The sequence below is a fragment of the Bubalus kerabau genome, chromosome 20, assembly GCF_029407905.1.
Source record: "Bubalus kerabau isolate K-KA32 ecotype Philippines breed swamp buffalo chromosome 20, PCC_UOA_SB_1v2, whole genome shotgun sequence".
In the NCBI taxonomy this organism is placed as follows: domain Eukaryota; kingdom Metazoa; phylum Chordata; class Mammalia; order Artiodactyla; family Bovidae; genus Bubalus; species Bubalus kerabau.
In genome coordinates this window covers 53,211,674-53,218,812 of record NC_073643.1, presented here as the reverse complement: position 1 = coordinate 53,218,812, position 7,139 = coordinate 53,211,674, and the positions used below count along the sequence as shown (strand labels likewise).

Sequence of the window (7,139 nt, the reverse complement as noted above, 5' to 3'; positions counted from 1 at the left end):
GAGAAATGCAAATATCCTGTGAGATCGCATAGAGGTGAAACAGAATAATGGATATAAATGAACTAATTTATGAAATGGAAACTGAATTCCTGACTTAGAAAACAAATTTAGACCCACCAAAGGGAAAGTTGAGGCAGGAGGAAATATAAATGTACAGGTTGAGATTAAAACATACACAGTAACATATCGTGTATCTATATATATATATACTGGAAAAGGCAATGGCACCCCACTCCAGTTCTCTTGCCTGGAAAATCCCATGGACAGAGGAGCCTGGTGGGCTGCAGTCCATGGGGTCGCAAAGAATCGGACACGACTGAGCAACTTCACTTTCACTTTTCACTTTCACGCAGTGCAGAAGGAAATGTCAATCCACTCCAGTGTTTTTGCCTGGAGAATCCCAGGGATGGTGGAGCCTGGTGGGCTGCCATCTATGGGGTCACACAGAGTCGGACACGGCTGAAGCAACTTAGTAGTAGTATATATATACATATTATATCTATATAAACATATTTTTATATTAGATATGTATACTTAGGGCTTTCCAGGCAGCACTAGTGGTAAAGAACCTGCCTGCCAATGCAGGTTCAATCCTGGGTTGGGAAGACCCCCTGGAGGAAGGCACGGCAGCCCCCTCCAGCATTCTTGCCTAGAGAATCCCATGGACAGAGGAGCCTAGTGGGCTACCGTCTACAGGGTGGCAGAGTTGGACACGACTGAAGGGATTTAGCATGAACACATATGTGTACTACCTAATAAGCCACAGGGACCGACTGGTCAGCACATGGAAATCTCAACACTGTGTAATGACCTGTGTGAAAACAGAAGGTGAAAGAGAATCTACATATGTATATATGAATAGCTGGATCATGTTGCTGTAAATCTCAAACACACACAACATTGTTAAGCATTTCTGCTCTAACAGAAAATGGAAATCCCTTTAAAAGAAAATAAATAGAAACGCATGCCTACTCTATTCCCCTCAGGCCTCAGTGACCTGGGCTGCTGTCACATCCTTGCAGCCTGAGCAGGTTTGGGTCCCAGGGCTGGACTGTCGTGGGCTGAGAGAGCTGGGATATGTGGCAGCCAGTGAGCTGCCCATGATACTTCAGTGCCTGGTCCTTTTCCCATGGCACCCCAGACTGCAGATGCAATCCAACCTTCCCACAGCCACTGCAAGCCCACAGCACCCCAAAACTGGTGGACGCTCTGCGCTTGAAGAGCTGTGAAAAGTCACCTTTTTTGGACATCTTCTGGTGGTGGGATTCCCGCTTTCAGCCTCCTTTTTGGCGTCCCTCCGCCAAGTTATGGCAGCACCCCTAGCAAAGCACCTTTCTGGAGTTAAGGTTTGGCTGGTGGGTGAAGCTTAAGAAAGAAGTAGTGAGATACAAGCCTTTGGGTGTTTCTTCTAGCAATTTGCACACTAATTTACAACCCAGGAACCCAACTTTGATTCACTAAGGCTCTGATTGCCCCAGGGACCAGAACTGGGCCTGAAGAAATGCTGCCATCTTGTGGCCATTTCTGGTAACGACAACTTGAAAATCAGTGCTTCAAGGGATAAGTTCACTCAGTCCATTCTACTCTCTGTGACCCCATGGACTGTAGCCCACCAAGCTCCTCTGTCCACGGAATTCTCCAGTCAAGAATATTGGAGTAGATATCCATTCTCTTCTCCCAGGGATCTTCCCTACCAAGGGATCGAACCCGGGTCTCTTGCATCGCAGGCAGATTCTTTACCATCTGAGTCAGGGACAACTTGAAAACCAGTGCTTAAGGACAGTGAGTATTCACATGGCCTTGCAAGCGCTCAGTAAGTCCTATGCTTGAAAAATAGCCTGAAGGAGGTAATAGAGAATTCCAATCAGAGATGACTTTCAAAAGCCAATTTCAAGTTAATTTAAGCATCCTTAAAAAGTAATAACACACATGAGAAGGTCTTCACCATTCCTAATCCTTAAATAAACGCAAAGCAAAACGAGAATCAGGTTATCTGAGAGCAGTCAGCACTAAGTCTACAAATAATAAATGCTGGAGAGGCCATGGGGAAAAGGGACTCCTTCCTATGCTGCCGATGGAATGTAGATTGCTAACAGCCACTATAAAAAATGCTACAGAGGCGGCATCAGGAACTAAAACATCAATGACCATACCGTCCAGTAATCCCACTCTTAAGCATACATTCAGAGAAACCCGTCTTTAAAAAAGATACGTGCAGCCCAACATCCACTGCGGCACTATTTACAACAGCCAAGGCATGCAAGCATCCAAAATGCTCATCCATTCACCAATGGATAAAGAAGGTGGACTACATACATACAGATGGACGATTACTCGGCCACGAAAAAGAATGATATCATGCCACCTGTGGCAACCTGGATGGATCTGGAGATGATCACTCTAAGTCAGTCAGACTGAAAAAGCCAAATATCCCATGATATCATGTCAAAGTGAAATGGAATAAAGGATACACATGAACTAGTTTACCAAACAGAAACAGACAATCTACTTAGAGTAGAGACTTAAGGTTACCAAAGGGGAAAGCTTGGGTGGAGGGATAAAAGTAGCCTGGGATTAACATACACACACTACTATATATAAGAAAGATAACCAACAATGACCTTCTGTATATTACAGGAACCTCTACTCAATATTCTGTGATAAGCTATAAGTGAAAAAAAATCTGAAATAGAATGCATCTACCTATATATGTAATCAATCCTTTACTGTATACCTGAAACTAGCAGGAAATTGTATATCAACTATACTGCAATAAAAATTTAACATTAAGTATGTAAGTAAATAAGTCAGCTTACAAACAAACTTCTTTGCACAGCAAAGGCATCCATAAATACACTATAGACAATCTATGGTATACAGAAAGTATTTGCAAAAACTGTAACCTACAAAGCATTAATTTCCAAAATATACATGGATCTCATACAACTCAACATCAGAAAAAGAATGCAATCAAAAAATGGGCAGAAGACCTAATAGATATTTCACCAAGGAAGACATCCAGATTACCAACAGGCACATGAAATGACGGCCAATATTGCTAATTATTCAGTTCAGTTCAGTTGCTCAGTCGTGTCCGACTCTTTGCGACCCCATGGATCACAGCACGCCAGGCCTCCCTGTTCATCACCAACTCCTGGAGTTTACCCAAACTCATGTCCATTAAGTCAGTGATGCCATCCAGCCATCTCATCCTCTGTCATCCCCTTCTCTTCTTGCCCCCAATCCCTCCCAGCATCAGGGTCTTTTCCAATGAGTCAACTCTTCACATGAGGTGGCCAAAGTATTGGAGTTTCAGCCTCAGCATCATTCCTTCCAATGAACACCCAGGACTGATCTCCTTTAGGATGGACTGGTTGGATCTCCTTGCAGTCCAAGGGACTCTCAAGAGTCTTCTCCAACACCACAGTTCAAAAGCATCAATTCTTCGGCGCTCAGCCTTCTTCACAGTCCAACTCTCACATCCATACATGACCACAGGAAAAACCACAGCCTTGACTAGACAGAACTTTGTTGGCAAAGTAATGTCTCTGCTTTTTAATATGCTATCTAGGTTGGTCATAACTTTCCTTTCAAGGAGTAAGCGTCTTTTAATTTCATGGCTGCAATCACCATCTGCAGTGATTTTGGAGCCCCAAAAAATAAAGTCTGACACTGTTTCCACTGTTTCCCCAACTATTTCCCATGAAGTGATGGGACCAGATGCCATGATCTTCGTTTTCTGAATGTTGAGCTTTAAGCCAACTTTTTCACTCTCCACTTTCACTTTCATCAAGAGGCTTTTGAGTTCCTCTTCACTTTCTGCCATAAGGGTGGTGTCATCTGCATATCTGAGGTTATTGATATTTCTCCTGGCAATCTTGATTCCAGCTTGTGTTTCTTCCAGCCCAGCGATTCTCATGATGTACTCTGCATATAAGTTAAATAAGCAGGGTGACAATATACAGCCTTGACATACTCCTTTTCCTATCTGGAACCAGTCTGTTGTTCCATGTCTGAGATATGCAAATCAAAACAACTGAAGTATCACTTCACATTGGTCAGAATGACCAACATCAAAAAGTCTGTCAACAATAAAGACTCATGTATCCCATTGTTCATTGCAGCACTATTTACAATATCTAGAACATGGAAGCCACCTAGATGTCCATCAACAGGTGAATGGATAAAGAAGTTGTGGTACATATACACAATGGAATATTACTCAGCCATAAAAAGGACCACATTTGAGTCAGTTCTGATGAGGTGGACTAATCTAGAACCTATTATACAGAGTGAAGTGAGTCAGAAAGAGAAAGATAAATACAGTATTCTAACACATATATATGGAATCTAGAAAAATGGTACTGAAGAATTTATTTACAGGGCAACAACGGAATAACAGACACAGAATAGACTTATGGACATGGGGAGAGGGGAGGAGAGGGTGAGATGTATGGAGAGTAACATGGAAACTTACATTACCATATGTAAAATAGAGAGCCAACGGGAAATGCTGTATGGCTCAGGAAACTCAAACAGGGGTCTGTATCAACCTAGAGGGGTGGGATGGGGAGGCAGATGGGAGGGAGGTTCAAAAAGGAGGGGATATACGAATACCTATGGCTGATTCGTGTTGAGGTTTGACAGAAAACAACAAAATTCTGTAAAGCAATCATCCTTCAATAAAAAAATAATTTTTAAAAAGTCTATCAAAAATAAATGCTAGAGAGGTAATGGGAAATGGGAACATACCCATATCATGGGTGGAAATAGAAACTGGCAGTCACTACAGAGAATGTTATGGAGGTCGATCAAAAAATAAAAAATAGAGTTATCATATGGTCCATCAATCACACTCCTGGGCATTGATCCAGAAAAAATGAAAAATCTAATTCTAAAAGATACACTCACACCCAATGTTCATATGTTCATAACAGCACAATTTGCAAGAAACAGCAATGTAAATATTTCCAGATGCATGTATACAGAAAATGTGGTGTGTGCATGTGTGTATGTATATGTATATACACACATACATACATACACACGGGCTTCCCTAGTAGCTCAGTTGGTAAAGAATCCGCCTACAATTCAGGAGACCCTGGTTCAATTCCTGGGTCAGGAAGATCCACTGGAGAAGGAATAGGATATCCACTCCAGTATTCTTGGCCTTCCCTTCTGGCTCAGCTGGTAAAGAATCTGCCTGCAATGCGGGAGATCTGGATTTGAACCTTGGGTTGAGAAGATCCCCTGGAGAAGGGAACAGCTACCCACTCTAGTATTCTGGCCTGGAAAATTCCATGGACTTTATATAGTCCATAGGGTGACAAAGAGTTGGACACGACTAAGTGACTTTCACTTTCATATATACACGCACACACTGGAGTATTACTCAGCCATGAAGGATAAAATAATGCCATTTCTAGCAACATGGATGGACCTTGAGATTATTATCCTGAGAGAAGTGAGTCAAAGACAAATATCATATGATATCACTTATATGAGGAACTTTTAAGTTATGGAAATGATCCTATTTATAAAATCAAAACAGACTCATAGACATAGAAAACAAGGTTATGGTTACCCAAAAGGAAAGGAGGAAGGGATAAGTGAAGACTTAGGGATTAAAAGATACATATTCCTCTATATAAAATAAAAAAGACTTACTGTATAGCATGGGGAACTATATTCTGTATCTCATAAAAACCTATAACAGAAAGAATCTGAATATATATATATATATATATATATATATATATATATATATCTCACTTTGGGCTTCCCTGGTAGCTCAGAGGTTAAAGCGTCTGCCTCCAGTGCAGGAGACCCGGGTTCGATCCCTGGGTCGGGAAGATCCCCTGGAGAAGGAAATGGTAACCCGCTCCAGTATTCTTGCCTGGAGAATCCCATGGATGGAGAAGCCTGGTAGGCTACCGTCCACGGGGTCGAAAAGAGTCGGACACGACTGAGTGACTTTACTCACTCACTCACTCATATCACTTTGCTGTACACATGAAACATCACAAATCAACTATACTTCAACAAAAGAAATACAGTACTCCTGGGTCTTCTAACTGAACAATTACTCCAATATTTAAGTTGGTGCAAGTTTTTTTAATAAAGTCAGTCACTCCCTAGATTCCTTAAGATGTCCCCGGTGATGAGAAACGAAGGTCTCTTGCATGCTAACATGTTTGTGGGAAATGTAATGTGTGAGGGTAAATGTGTTACCATGCTTTCATAATTTACAAAATAAAAAATACTTAAATGTAATATGTGAGGGCACGTTTGCGATCTTGATCAGAAAACAATTAGGGAAAGACTGATCAACCTGAATGAGAGTATCCTACACGGACACTGTGGCCAAGACCCAGGTGGAAACCCTTAAGTTGTGGCAGGTTTAGAATGTCCACTTGCAGCCATAGAGTTTGAATGAAGACTTAGAAGTTCCTGCCTCACTGCATAGGTTTTGTGTTCTCTGTACCCTTTATTAGAACATCCTGTGAGGGCCAAGACGTCGAAGTGTTCCGTGTGCAGGACGTGTTCCATACTCACAGGCTTCCAGGTGTGCAGGTACATGGTTTTCTCCTCCCCACAGCCCTCACCTACCTCGTTCCAGGCCTCCTGGAACCTGCAGAGGTCGGAGCCCCTGACACAGACACGAGTCTATCGCAGCACCCAAGACACCTTGACTCAGAAGACAATCCAGTGACCAGGAGCCCCAGAGAATATCGCAGGCTACAGGGGTTCGGGGAGTCTAGAAACTAGCGAGGAAGGAACCCTAAGACCCACACTGCCTGGAGTTCATGACATTGATGCCATCCTTTCCCAGTTCCTTTCAAAACAAACCAACAGGCACGGAGAAATGTGAACACCCAGAGTGCAGACAAGGCAGGTCTGCGTCAAGAGCCCACAGACCCTTCCACCCTGGGCTTCAGGCCCCCCAGCCCCATCCTGGGTGGGATCTCACTTCCTTCACAATAGCTTTGACCCCAGCAAGCCCGGCCCAGGAGTCAAGGAAAGCCCAGCCCGCCCTGTATTCCAGAGCCTTCCATGGGGGCCAAAGGCTGCAGACCCCACCTCCCCCTGGTTCCTGCCAGGCACGGGCACCGCTGTCCAACATAGGTAGGCTGGGCCAA

At 43.2% G+C, this 7,139-nt stretch overlaps 1 non-coding gene across 1 annotated transcript; it reads left to right on the top strand.

The window, feature by feature from the left end:
* The first annotated feature begins 5,780 nt into the window (after nucleotides 1-5,780).
* On the top strand, nucleotides 5,781-5,852 carry TRNAW-CCA (transfer RNA tryptophan (anticodon CCA)). The gene has a single exon. It is a non-coding gene; the product is annotated as a tRNA-Trp (tRNA).
* Nucleotides 5,853-7,139: the final 1,287 nt, after the last annotated feature.